Source organism: Cydia pomonella, chromosome 3, assembly GCF_033807575.1.
Source record: "Cydia pomonella isolate Wapato2018A chromosome 3, ilCydPomo1, whole genome shotgun sequence".
NCBI classification, from domain to species: Eukaryota; Metazoa; Arthropoda; class Insecta; order Lepidoptera; family Tortricidae; genus Cydia; species Cydia pomonella.
The window spans coordinates 24,353,093-24,367,416 of record NC_084705.1 but is presented as its reverse complement, the minus strand read 5'-3'; the positions used below and the strand labels follow the sequence as shown (position 1 = coordinate 24,367,416).

The 14,324-nt window shown below is 36.1% G+C and overlaps 1 protein-coding gene and 1 long non-coding RNA gene across 2 annotated transcripts in view; both read right to left on the bottom strand.

Annotated features, from left to right (window-relative positions):
• LOC133516404 (lachesin-like) overlaps positions 1-14,324 on the bottom strand; it is a 177,067-nt gene that overhangs the window by 28,917 nt on the left and 133,826 nt on the right. The window lies entirely within an intron of this gene.
• Positions 7,565-8,944, bottom strand: LOC133516370 (uncharacterized). The gene is made up of 2 exons (XR_009799209.1): positions 8,491-8,944; positions 7,565-8,004 (listed from the first exon to the last, which is right to left on the bottom strand). It is a non-coding gene; the product is annotated as an uncharacterized LOC133516370 (long non-coding RNA).

Here is a 14,324-nt window from a genome sequence, read left to right as displayed (position 1 = left end):
AGCCTATAATTTCCCATTTCCACTCAAACAAATATAACGGCCGATTTAAATGTTGACTTATTTCTGGACCAACCTGTATATCATCATAAATGCAAGTAATATGACTTATATGACCGTAACTAGGTCAATGGCGCATAAATATCACTCTTATTGAAGAATCGTTTATATAAATAACCTACAGGATATTTAAAAAGAAATCTAAACAAGGTGCAATCAGTATCTGAAACATTTTGAATTTCACCGTAGTTCCGATTCCAATCAGTAACTGTAGTTAATATGGTATTTTCACACTTCCCTCGCTACGTATCATTATCGCTTTTACCACTTTAGAAATACAATCGAACTTCCTTTGCCACCAGCAAACTAAAATTTGAAATAGAGCAACTGACTTGATTTAAAAATGGACACGTATGAGAGATGAAACTCGGTAAGCAATTACTGGAAGCCGTATTGTGCATGCATATCGAAATCAAATCAAGGATTTTTGAAAGTCATGAGTTGAAAAAGAATATGCCAGTTACTTGAAACTTTATGAAGTTTTATTAAAAAAATGTGACTAAAAAGTAAACATGAGTAATTGGGTATATCATAAGAGCGGCAATGTTGACAGATTTAAGTATTTTTCCGAGAACTAAAAACAATATTGGTAATAGCAGCGTATACATAGAGATGTATCAAGTTAACATGTGTGAGAATAAGAGACACGCATGCCTATAGGTACTTGTGAATTTAATTAGCCCTTAACTACTTACATATCTCTTATTCTTGCTACACCACCTGCTCCCGGCCCACAGGACCGCTATTTCAAGCCTTGTTGCCTATTTTATTAGGTTCCCATTTTATTATTATGCTTGGAGTGCCTAATTTTAATATTTTCAAATGAAAAAAATAATCTTCAACAAGAACCTTAAAAAAAATGAATTTTTAAAAGAAGGTTTCAAGGCAATTATTGTGTTTTCCCTGAAAGTAGACTTTAAATTGTATTTTAAGTCTAGAAAATCAAATATTGAAAGTAAATAGTTCTTCCATTTCGAACTTTAAGATACGTCCAATATTAGGTCTAAATACGATATGGATCGGATATGTCAATGACAAAAGTGACGTTTTTTTCAAACAAACGTCACGTACCAAAATGTTTGATTTGACGTAATACGTTCGAATCGGGCCGCTGGCTTTTATAAACTAATGTAATAAAATAGAGGAACTAGAAGTATTTCACCATCACAAAAGCTTTTGTGAAATTCCGTGAATTGTTAAAGGTTACCATGTTTTATTCGATAAATTAAATTAGTGGATTTCCACTACCACGGATGTAAGTGATAAAAGTTGGTTAAGCAAACGTATAACTCAAATGAGGGTTCGGTCAGATTTGATTATGTAAAGATAAAAGATTGTGAAAGAATTGCTGCGCTGCATTTCAGCGTGCTACGACGTGCAAAGGGATATGGGCAATGATACACGGCACGATTCAAACTTTAAGATACCTCAAACATTTGCTAAAGATACGATATGGATTAGATATATCAGTGTCAAAAGTGACGTTTCTTCAAACAAAAACGCTATACATAATATAGTTGATACCTATTTAGTAAGTTCTAATAGATAAGTTCAATTTTAAACAAATACTTTTTATGACAGCAAGGGTAAATGTATTATAATTAGAGTCGAGCGCGCGTCGGTCTTATAGAAAAATAAAGGAGCCAAGAACATGTCGGGCCATGCTCAATGTAGGGTTCCGTAGTTAACAATCTGTCAAAGGCTAAAACGGGGGGCTATTATTAGTCATGTACATTACAAGCATAAGGGAGTACCTTCGCAGCGTTTAGTACGTACGTATTTTTACTAAGAAGAGAAGACTTTTTGCATTAACTCAAAAACGGCTGGTCCGATCATGTTAGCTTTACGTAGTTTTCATTGAAAGTATTTATGAGCTATTTTATTCAAAGTTGTACACTCCAAAAAAAAGTTGGACCGAATATAAATCACATAGAAAATTAATTTAAACTATGCTTAACTTTGTTCGATGAAAAAACAATTTAAAATATATTAAAGAATTTGTATATTTTACTACCCAACCTAATTGATCCGTACAAAATGTCAACACTAAGACTCAATAAAGTTGTCAAAGATAGTTCAAACTTTACAACACATACATTTATTGCAGCAAGAATTTATCGACAACACAACCTAGGTGCTAACCTCAAAAGCAATACCACGAGACGTGCTATCCAACCAATATCCGATACCTTAAACTGTGACCTAAATATGTAGGACGCCCTGAAATTGTGTCCAGGGATCTCTAAAATATTATACTTAGCAACTTGCGATGTTGTGGAGCTCTGCCCACGGCAAACATAATTCCACATTAGTGTAATGCGGACTGAGATAGCTTAGTCAGGTGGCTAGAGTGCTACTACCACGGCAATTTTACGGGAAATAGTGTTAAGAGCAATTTTAAGACATAAGAGCATACGCGCTTTATCCCGAAATGCATAGGCGAAAAAAATATTGGAGCAGTATTTATTTGCGGGAAACACTGTAATATTTATATATCTGCGTATCTGTTTAAGATGTCTTATGTTAATAATAAAAAATAAAAATAAATAATTTGGCTATCGATACAAACGGTATGAAATGTGCAATGTAAAGTAAAACCTAGATGGCACAACAATTAATGTCCGTGACTGTACCTATTCCTAATTAAAATATAACCAGCCATAAGCATGTTGGGCCATGCTCAGTGTAGGATTCCGTAGTTATCCTATCACAATAGGGTGAACGGGGGCTATTAGTAAGTTGTATGTGCATTACAAGCAAAAGGGAGTACCATCGCACCGCTTTGTACGTTTTTTGATTAAGAAGGGTAGACTTTTTGCGAAAACTCAAAAACGGCTTAACTGATCATGTTTGCTATAGTTTTCATTGAAAGTATTTTCATTATTCACGATTTCTTCACATATTTTTTTTCTTTTGGAGCGATCATTTCCGAAAATATTCACTGTATAAAAAATAGTCGTTGGACACCCCTATTCATTTTAAAAGATCCCCGGTGTGGAGACACCGGGGTTTGAATGAAAAAAAGTTTTTTGTGGTTTTTATTTTACCGTTTTGTCGCCATGATTAATTTATGTATCCATACCAAATTTCTACCAATTTTCCTGTAATAGTGCTACGACTACGGAGCAAAGCCACGGACGGACATGGCGAAACTATAAGGGTTCCTAGTTCACTACGGAACCCCAAAAACGTCGTACTCGTGACATGAAACAGCAGTTAGTACTTTTTGTCGCGTAAAGGTTACATTCTGAATATGACCGAAGTAATATCACACAATAAATTATAATACTACCGTACAGAAATGAAACTTCCTACAAAACCAAAGTTTGACAGCGATTCAGGAACGAAGCATATAATGTCTTTTACTATTTTGTCTTGCTTTGTGTGGTAGGGCACAGCCAGTGGATGTCATTCCAGATCTAGAGCAGAGACCAACTGGGGAAGTACCTCCATCTTACAGAAAACAGCAGCCAAATAACACTAGACCCTATTCATAGTGTTGTGTACCTGCCGGTGAGTAAGGTTGCCAGAGCTCAACAAGGGGGGGGGGTGTAGGGTCGGCAACGCGTATGTAACTCCTCTGGAGTCGCAGGCGTACATAGGCTACGGAGACTGCTTACCATCAGGCGGGCCATATGCTTGTTTGCCACCGACGTAGTATAAAATAAATAAAATAAAATATTTCGTGTTTCAAGGATTAGAAAGAAGGTAAGTGATGTTAATGTGTCTTTTTATTAAAAAACACTTTCGAAAAATAAGTCACGGCAAATATGTAACAATTATAAATCATATACGATTATTTACATAAGTTTGCTTTAATACGTAATATAATCTCATTTTTGCAATAATTTCCAATAAAAAGACACATCAAGAATGTTAACCTTATTTTTAATGCTGAAAATAGAGCTATAATGTTTAGGGTTGTTAAGTTTGCGCAGTTCCCACGTCAAACAACGCCACAGACCATATAATAATATTCGCTTAACGGCCCGATTCGAAGAATGATTAAGACACGTTTAAGATCTTGGAAAGATCGATAACTAAACGACATGTCAAAATTGACGGTTATTTCGAATCCACTGTGATCCCAATAAGATCTATCTACGATATTTCTAACGTGAAAGTGACATGGGTTGCCCGAATCGAGCTGCTTCTGTCAATTATACGACATATAAACGATATCTAAATGAGAACTTATCTAAACTTATCGTTATCGTATCTCATTCTTCGAATCGGGCCTTAAGTCATTATATTATCTGATGTGTAGTTGTGACGCAAAGGAACATCAAGTTGCAACGCTGAGCCGAACAGAGCCGAGACCGCCCAAAAGATCCAGAGTCATCCCACTGGCAATATCTCCCATTTCCCACTGTTGCAACGCTGCACCAGTAACGCAAATAGTTTGAAAATGTCAATTAATAAAATGACACCTTTTGTGTGTGTGTATCCGACGGCTTTCGAAGTCGACAGAATATTACCATGTTACGGTATGCAATAAACCGTCAATTTTCAATCAATAATTTCCGCTGCATTAACGAATCACTTCAGCGTGGCATCCCCGTGTTCACCAATGTTCCATTCCAACCTGTAATAATTGACCACTAATGCGCGGAGCCACACCGTGAGCGACAATGGAACGGATGACCGTCGAGTATTTATGGCGCGATGCAACTAGGTTTGTTCAGGAATTAATGGGTTGCGACCTGCTGAATGCGCGTACCGATTGGACTTTACGTAGGTACCTACTTGAACGTGCAGTTTCAATATATGTGGAATCAGGGGGTGCATGTTGCTTCAGTATCGTCGATGTTTTTTGTGTGAGCATTTATAAATATCTGTACGGGTACCACCAGTTTTGACATTGTCAAATTCGCTCACGTTCACGTAACTTACTTACTATGCATCTCGCTCGTACTAGCATATTATTGCAAGCGACATGTATAGAAAGTAATATGTAGTAATATATCAGGGGCCTTATTCGACATGCACAACTGTCAAATTTCGCGTCCACATCAAATCAACACTTGATTCTATCGCATGTTGATTGTATCAAGTGTTGATTCTATCAACTGTGGATATTATCATTTGGAACAATCAAAACTCATTCATAGAAAAAATAATCAAACTAAAATCAACTTTGTTTATTACTACTATACAGTTTGTAATGGTTCTGAACTCGAAGTGGATCGGTTTGATTTGATTGTCACCTGACTGTGGATTGCTAATGTCAAATTTTGACAAGTGTTGATTTTATTGCTAGACTTTTTTGTCCATGGGCTTGGGCACCATCTTGGATTTTTTGACGTACGACAGGGAATACCCTTCCTTTCATACAATATATGGCATAGAGTAAGGAGTCTTTTTTTTTAAAACATAACTTTACAAGAATCAGCGACATCTTGTATCCGATAGGATAAGTAATGCGCTATGAATAATGCGGCGGCGAGTAGTGAAACTATACCTGACAATGTCAATCAATTAAAAAGTGACCACACAGTTGATGGTCGATAAAGGCGATTATTAATTGAATTTTAACGACAATAAAGCACTATTGACATGCGATCTTTTTGTTGAACCCACACCTACACGTCGAATAATGCTCGCTCCACATATTCTCCTAGAAACGCTCAAAATTCTAAAAAAATTCAAGCAATTTACTCCGCACCCAGTTGCTTCTAAACCACGTTCACGATCCAAGTTGTAAGTATACCTTAACACATCTTTCAGGCATATGATTTAAAGTCCGTTTTTTTAAAATTACGAGATGGTTGATGAATCCTTTATTATTTTTCCAAAAATTACGCTATTACATTATTTATAAAAAAGATATAATATAACTGTTAGTAACTCGGTCACTTGGTCTATCACCAACTATTTGAATGCTCTTTGTATGTATACGCAACCCCATTGTACAGTCGCCATCACCATTAAGACCTACTGTATGGTCTATATTACACGTTTCGCGGGTAGTGAAATTTGTTTAGGTATCCTCCTTGTGACTAGTTAGAACAGTTTGACGGGATGACGAATAGGAACAGATTTGCAGTTTGACCAATAGCTACAAAATTACGATGTGTCCTAATAGAACTAAATCTACTTGTGACGGGTTGAAACAAATAATACTGCTTTTGGCGGTGTGACCGGTTAGAACAAAATTTTGGTGTGATGAGTTGATGCCTAAATCGACCTAAGTACTTATTGTTTATATAAACCTACAAAAAGACGATTCCTATGTACAGGAGATTAAATACATATTATGTTATTCAACTACGAATTAAAAAATATATATTTCTGTTTACACATTTTTTGAACGTTTTTCTTTAATAAAATAAAACATTAAAGTTTTCTGTGACTATATATTTTATTTTCTTGAGTGTAGATTATTAGTTTCAGTTTCCAGTTGGTACCAGGAACTACACCTCTTCAAAAACTTTGCTGGTGGTTCGACATCTGTAAGTTTATATATAAAATATCATAAAAACACTTAAGATAAAAACTTATAAATAAATTCTGGTCGGTCGGTGGTGTGTCCAGAAGGCTGCTGCCCCTCTGGATAACAATGCTGATCCGCCGATTGAAATATAGGCCAGGCCTCTGGTCACCAGAAACCTTTAAAAGGCGTTTTGACATTTCCTCATAGACCCACGCTAGGACCCCAGGGTTTCAACTTCAACCCCAAGCGCCACAAATATGTAGCTAAGGTTTTAAATTCTAGACTATGAACAAGAAATATTGTTCGCTAGTTAGGGAATTAGAAAAAAATAGTAATAGGAGACGGCCGTGGTCGTGGTAGGTAGGTACATCATGCTTGGGCCAGGCAAGCCCTGAAATTATGCACCAATTTTACTATAACTTTGTTCACCTATTGACTGTTTCCAAGATAATCGTTTTTAATATGTAGTCCATATAATCGGGCAGTATAATTTGCCTCATATTTTTAACACAAAATAATTATCGGTATATATATATGTACCTATTTTGCAATATTTTCTTGTTTGCATCATTTAGTTACTTGTTTACTCCGATTGACGTGTTTATCATTTTCGTTACTATGACAGCGCAATACTTTAAATATTGTAACGTGAAGGTTGAGTCCGGTGCCAAAATAACTCACACTAATTTAAGACCCACCTTACAGTTTACATAGCGGCATTGTCCTACGATGCTTTAAATGAATACGGTAAACATTTAAATACTACTACTAGGCGTTTATTGCGCGTACTCAGTCGAAAAAGTTTGAAAACGATTTTGACGAAGAGTGCATGCGTATTGCGTATTCGAGCGATAGAGAGGCAAATAAAGACAGGATATAGTTGCCTTTTCTCAATACAAATTTGAATACTCAAGCCGTAGCCATTTTGGTGGTTATACTGCTTTGTATATTTGCGTAAAAATGTGTATGTGTGGATTTTTAGGGATGTGGACGGGTCGATTTTGATCATATTATATATCGATAAGTGCTACACAGCGAAACTTCGATATCTTCACAAGAAATAAACATCACAGATGGATAATAAATATTTTATAATATAATAAGATAACTAATTTCTTGCAGAAAACATGTTTTAGTAGTTATTTATGTATCGTAATTAAAATATCCTGGTCCTTATTTTACTTTTTAGCTTCTCTATGTGCAATCGGTATGTCAGGCTTCTGTCCAGTGTAACACCGAGATACTTTGGGGAATAGTTATGTTGTAAGGCTGTACCCCGGAATCTAACTCTGAGGGTCTTATGTGCCAGCTTATTGGACAGGTGGAAACAGCAAACTTCGGTCTTAGAAGGATTTGGGCACAGGCGCCAACGGGTGAAAAAGTCGGCGGCAGAGGTCATATAGATATAGCTACATGATAAAAGAAATAGAATCCTCCATTATGCGTGGTCGGACGCCTGTTTTTCTGCCAATGCCTATTCATAAATCTGTTAAGACCTTTTTTCTTGATAACACCTAAAATAATAAGTTTATAATTAATCTCAATGTCTCCAGTTTGCTGTTTATTCAAACAGAAAAATCCAAATTTCTCAGTCATTATACGACCGCTGTCTTATATTATACGCCATTAAAAATTCAACATTAATAACAATTAATTAGGCATATCGTCCAATTTATAGTATGGCACAGGTATTAGTTCTTACAAAGTTGACCTTAATTTACAAATTTATAAGGAGTTGATGTAAAAGTGAATTGGAAGAAGTTGATAAGCAGACGCAACCAGCTAGTCGCCGAAGCTCCGCTTCCCTCGGATGAGCCAATTAAGCCTGCACCTAACAGGCTCTGGCTCATAGGGGGCTTTGAGCTTGCTGTTGCGTCAATTTTCATATTAACAAAAAAAGCTAGTCTAACAACACAATTAATGATTATTTTGCCGCATTCTTCACTATCTCTCCCTGTCTCACTGCCATCTGACCTTCTAACCCAGAGGGGAAAATATACCTTATTGGGGCTACTTCTTCCTCGTGATATTTTATTTAACCGAAAAGTAATTGGTAAAAGTTAAATGATATTTTGCACACAAGTTACAAGATGTTCATTGTTAAGAGCCGGGGTTAGGACCCACGATCATTGGTTTTAAAATCAAACTTTATATATAATTTGTATTTTTATAATAAATCAGTTTTCTTTTTGACATTTATTAATTGTCAAGATTTTTTTAAATCTTGGACAATTGTCACATGTACGTTTTTATGATAGATCTACATCGACGCAACTGCATGTCATTGTCATGGTTCTTGCGGTTTATTTTTATAACGCCAAGATCGGAATTTGGCAGCTAACTCCATCTTGCGTCGAGTAGAAGAATCAAAATCGTACAGAAAAAACTACTCTCTGCCTTAGGATCCCCTTTCAAATGTCATAAATCCAAACATGGCAGCCATACCCATCGACAAAAAAGTCTACCGTTGATCTAATTTCATTTGACAGTTAACTAATACGTATTCGACACGCTTATATTTGACAACTAGAATCCTGACTAGAGCTGGGACTGCGTACCAAAAGTACGTCTCTGTTACTCGTACCAAAAGTACGTCTAAAATACCAGTTTTACGAGTATGACCCCCAATAGGCAGTTTACGTATTTGCCGGTCTTAGGCGTCTTACAAATAAGGATTATTTATGCAAATATCGACTTATTATTTCGGTAGGGGTCGGAAATATTATGACGTTTTGAGTGAAGGCTATGAATCCATTGACATATTTTTATTATATATTATTACACTATTTTTAGATACAACAGACGCCCAGACGACCGTCTGTTAACAAAATTTTGTTTTGCTTAAAGTAACGGTAAGAATGGAGGTACGAGGTGATGAAAGTTTCATATTTGTTTTATTTCAGAAATCAAAGTTCGTACTTTTAAATACTCGACAAGCTAAAAGTAGTCTATTACAAAAAACCTGTTCCAAAAACTATTCCGGTACAACGCCCCGCCTCTAGTGTGGATATTGTTCACTGACAGGTGTTGATGATAGCAATTCGACAAGTCACAATATTTCTCACATCAAATGGAAATCAACACGAAACGTCACTTTTAGCATGTCGAATAAGGGCCCAGTGTCAAGACCTAATTATTTGACGATCTTAAAGTTCAAATCGGGTCTTGTAACGATAAGAGTATAATATTGGAAGAGTTGAGGAATATAATGAAAAACAAGACAATATCTTTCCATATAGTCGTTGAATATTTTAGTTTCACCACGTTACTAGACCTAGACCAAAAATTTTGTCAAGCGCAAGTTAATAACATCACTTTATTCGACATAGGTATAATATTTATGAATAAAACTGTTATAATATAAAACTGATATTAAGCTCCAAACAATGATAAACAAAGATAAGTCAAATAATAAAATCTTAAAACGCACTGCATCAATAAAAAACTTAAAACGGGGTTTTCTGTTCGCATTCATCGCAAACTCTGAAAGTATTCCCCTGCCGTGGCTAAAAGGATACTTTTTCTTCCGTGTCCATTTCAGCAGTAAAAAGATAGCCGGAGTAAGTTCACAAACAAGTAAATTTAATCGGAACTCCTACGTCCTATCAACAGTAACTTGAAGGTAAACTAATCTCAAACTTTGTACTTTGCAATACGTCGTGTTCTTAGTTGCTTTTTGTGGAACGGTTTTGAAAACGCGTGCATTTTCATCCAGTTGTGCTTTAATTACACTTTCTCAAACTTGCAATGGAATGATGAAATGACTTACTTCAAATTAGGTCCGGAAATACTACGTATCCGGTGCGATGAGTGAAGATAATATGTAAAGGAATTTCATACAGCCTTACACATCTACGCCTGTAAAGTAACCTTCTTTTGTTTTTAAATGTTAAATTATAACTCAGTCTTTTCATTCAACTTAGTAACTTGTTTTTTTATAGAAATCGCAGTGAGAAAAGTAGCTTCCGGCCGCGTATTCCTATCCGGTCTATATCTATCTACTTGGCCTGCAACCCTGCGTTTCCTGGCTTTATATTAATGTACTATTTACTTATGAGAGTTATGAGTAAACCTTTGGTGCAGAAACCTTTAAGAAAAATTATAATGACTTTATTTGTGGAAGATTCTAAATACTGTAGGTACTTAATTATTTTAACTGTGTAATTTTAGTGTTGCCCTTATTTGCCTTGGAGTCTTTAAACGAAAACGAAACATTGCACTTTCAACTAGTTTTATATTATCATAAATGAATAAATATTAAAGACCAATAATAATAACCTATGGAGGGAGACTAGAGAGAGACACGAGGGAAACGCAGTGTTGTATGGAAATCACTGCGTTCCCAGAGTGTCTCAACATTTTTACAACAAAAAACCAAAAAAAAAATAACCATACCATTAATAATAATACCATACCATTTTTGAGTGTTAGCTTTGTGCTTGTAAAAAGCGTAGTTAAAAGATTGCTAGTCTCTTCAATTTCTACTAAATTAAAAACCTTACAGCGGTGGTAGCCGAGTGGATATGACGTTCGACTTTCAATCCGGAGGTCGCGGGTTCAAATCCTGGCTCGTACCAATGAGTTTTTCGGAATTTATGTACGAAATGTCATTTGATATTTACCACCAGCTTTTCGGTGAAGGAAAACATCGTCGGCGAAGAAATTCGAAGGATTATGTGAAGTCCCCAATCCGCATTGGGCTAGCGTGGGGACTATAGCCCGAGCCCTCTCGCGCATGAGAGGAGGCCTGTGCCCAGCAGTGGTACTTAAATAATATATGTAAATGTATATAGGCTGAATTATTATTATTATATAAAAAACCTTATTTTTCCCGTCGGTTTGAAAAGTCGAACATCGAGCGCTAGCGTGGCTTTCGCTGTACAAACGAGGTGGTTTTAACGCGCAACTATACAACCATATAGGTAACTAAACTATTACACTTATGCTCGTTAAAATAGTGCTGAAAGTCATCTTTTATAGCTTTCTGTTATAATAGGCTTTATTTCCTGAATCACCAAACGGTTGTGTGTCGAGCCAACACCACTTAATTTCTTCCAAAAAAAGTATTTGTCTCAAATATTTAATATTAATGTTATTTTTTTACACTACGTCGAAGGCAAACATTGGTAGGTAGTCTCTGCAGCTTATGTACGCCTACAATTCCGGAGGTGTCACAGGCGCGTAGCCGACCCTAACACTGCACCCTCGTTGAGCTCCGGCAACTTTACTCACTGGCACGAACTCAACACTATGAGTAGGGACTAGTGTAATAATTGTATCTATTCCTCCCAAGTTACACACTACAAGAACCCTTGCCAACGTGACATCGCTACTTATAAATAGTAGCGACAGAATAGTCAGCACATGGTTACAGTCAAAGAGCATATAATCACTACGTTCTACATGGTTACAGTCAACCTTCTCCAGTTGAATTAGGCCCTTTGATCCTCCATTACACTCGAGACTCACTTTCATCAACGCTTTCGTACTCAACGTGATTTAAGTCTTCATTAGTCCGAGAAAACAAAATCACCGTCTTGATACGTAATTTCATCTTAATTCCAGGCAAATTGGAATTGTTCCCGATAATTAATGAGTCTGGTTAATCTTCTTTCCATTTTTTTCGTGTAAATTCTTTTCATGAAAATTGTTATTCAAACGACATTACCTGTCAAATACACTCGACTTTCATTATCTTAATTATTATTGGACGATTCAAACAGAGAGGACCTTTTTAATTAATACATCATATTATAACCGTTATATAAGAGGTGATACAGATATTCAATATCTTAATAAATAATATATGTAGATTGATGTTACAACTTGTATCAGTCTTCGTAGTCCGCAACTCCGTCTGCGTAATAACAGTCGCTCATCTGCCGTGCAGAAGGTACCTAAATTTTAAGTTTGTATTGGACATTCGAAAAAAACAATATCATATATTATTCAGAGGTCGAGAAGACACTTTAACATTTTTAGGAATAACCATAGACCAAGTGCTTACTTGAATTGGAAGGACCATATTGAGCACGTTTGTAACAACCTTGATAGATTTGTTTTTGCCCTAAAAAGATTACGAAGTACTGTATCATCTGAAGCTTCACTTACAGCCGATCACGGCTATGTATCGTCTGTTCTACTTTATGGATTGATATTGTGGGGCAATGCAGTGGATGTGGATAGAGTCTTCAAAATCCAGAAAAAAGTGTGTCAGAGCTATTTGCAACGCATATATTGACGACTATCGCGTCCCACTATTTAAAAGTCTGATAAAGATAAGTTAAAGATATACAAATAGGCATATTACAATGCGCTTATGAACGTCAAATAAAGCTACACCGGCTCGAACCCTACACCGTCCTCTGGGGGCTTACCGCGAAAACCGAAATTCGCAAATTGCGGGATCTTTCTCTTTTACTCTTACTAAGATGTAATTAGAGTGACAGAGAAAAATGCCCGCAATTGACGAACTTCGATTTTCCCGGTAGGGGCCCTGACCCGACAAGATTTATATCTCCCCTCAATTGGAGGAGGGTATCCCAATATGGACCGGCAAGAAACTCGGCGGGACATATCTTTTCAAAATATTACATCTTAACATGCATTAAATAAGAAAAAATACAATTTAGATTACTATAGAAATCATACAATTACATACAGAAGCTACTTTTCTTTATAGAAATTTAATTAAAAAATATGTAGGTATGTCATATCAAACCATACAAATCGTCGGGGATAGTGCAATACCGCGTAACTAACAAATGCAGTAAGGTCCAATTACCTTGTACATTGTTTGAATTTCGAACTCTTACGACTTTATTAGTTGCGCGGTATTGCACTATCCCTGACGAAATGTAGCTCTTTCAGAAAAAATATCGAATTTTTACAAAAGGAAAAGAAAAATAAAATTAATAAAGAAATGAGAATATACATTATATAAATCTGACTGATTGCTATACCTACATAAAATATTTGATGTGCTTTCTTACCTGAGCTGTGTCACCTATAACTCAACACATAATACAATGATTTAAATTGCTACTTGTTTTTACAGTTTCTGGTGCAGTTTCTGCATGTTTTACCCTTGCCATGCCTTTATATACGCGAAGTAAGTGTATTTGTCACCTCAAATCCACATTCCTTTAAACCCAGCACTCAAAGCTGGAAAGAAGGACAAGAGTGAGAGTATTAAATGGACTAGTTAAACCGCTCGGAAAGAAATAATTACAGACGAAATGCTTTTAACACGTGCATCGAAATTTATAACCGCAGACCCGAAGAAATGAGGTCACTACAGGGACCTCTCTTCAGGCGTGCACTGACAAATTGGTTATTGGACAAATGTTATTATAGTGTTAAGGAATTTATTTAATGTAATGTTAATTTTTGTTATTTATTTATTTACTACTCTTATTTAATGAATTTCGATTAAATTTAATTAAAATTTTAATTCAATATTTTTGCATGCCTGTATATGGCCCGAATACACTGCACACTGTGCACAAAAAACTGTATTACCAACTAATCAACAACTGTATTCTGGCAAATAAATTATTTGATTGATTAACTGATTGATATTATTTTTATGTATTTCCCATCATGGAACAATGGTGTTCCGGAGCTATGGGAAGCGTGCGCGGAGCGCGGAGCCGAAGTCAAGACGTAGAGCCCCTTTTGACATTTAAATGAAATGAAAGGGATACACTGAGTGGATACTGTCTTGTCCTTGCCCGTGTCATGGGACACACGCAGAGACTACACCCGCTGCCAATTTATAGAATCTAAAATCCGGGTGAAAGCAACGGACTAGGTACTGGGCTTTGGGATAAAA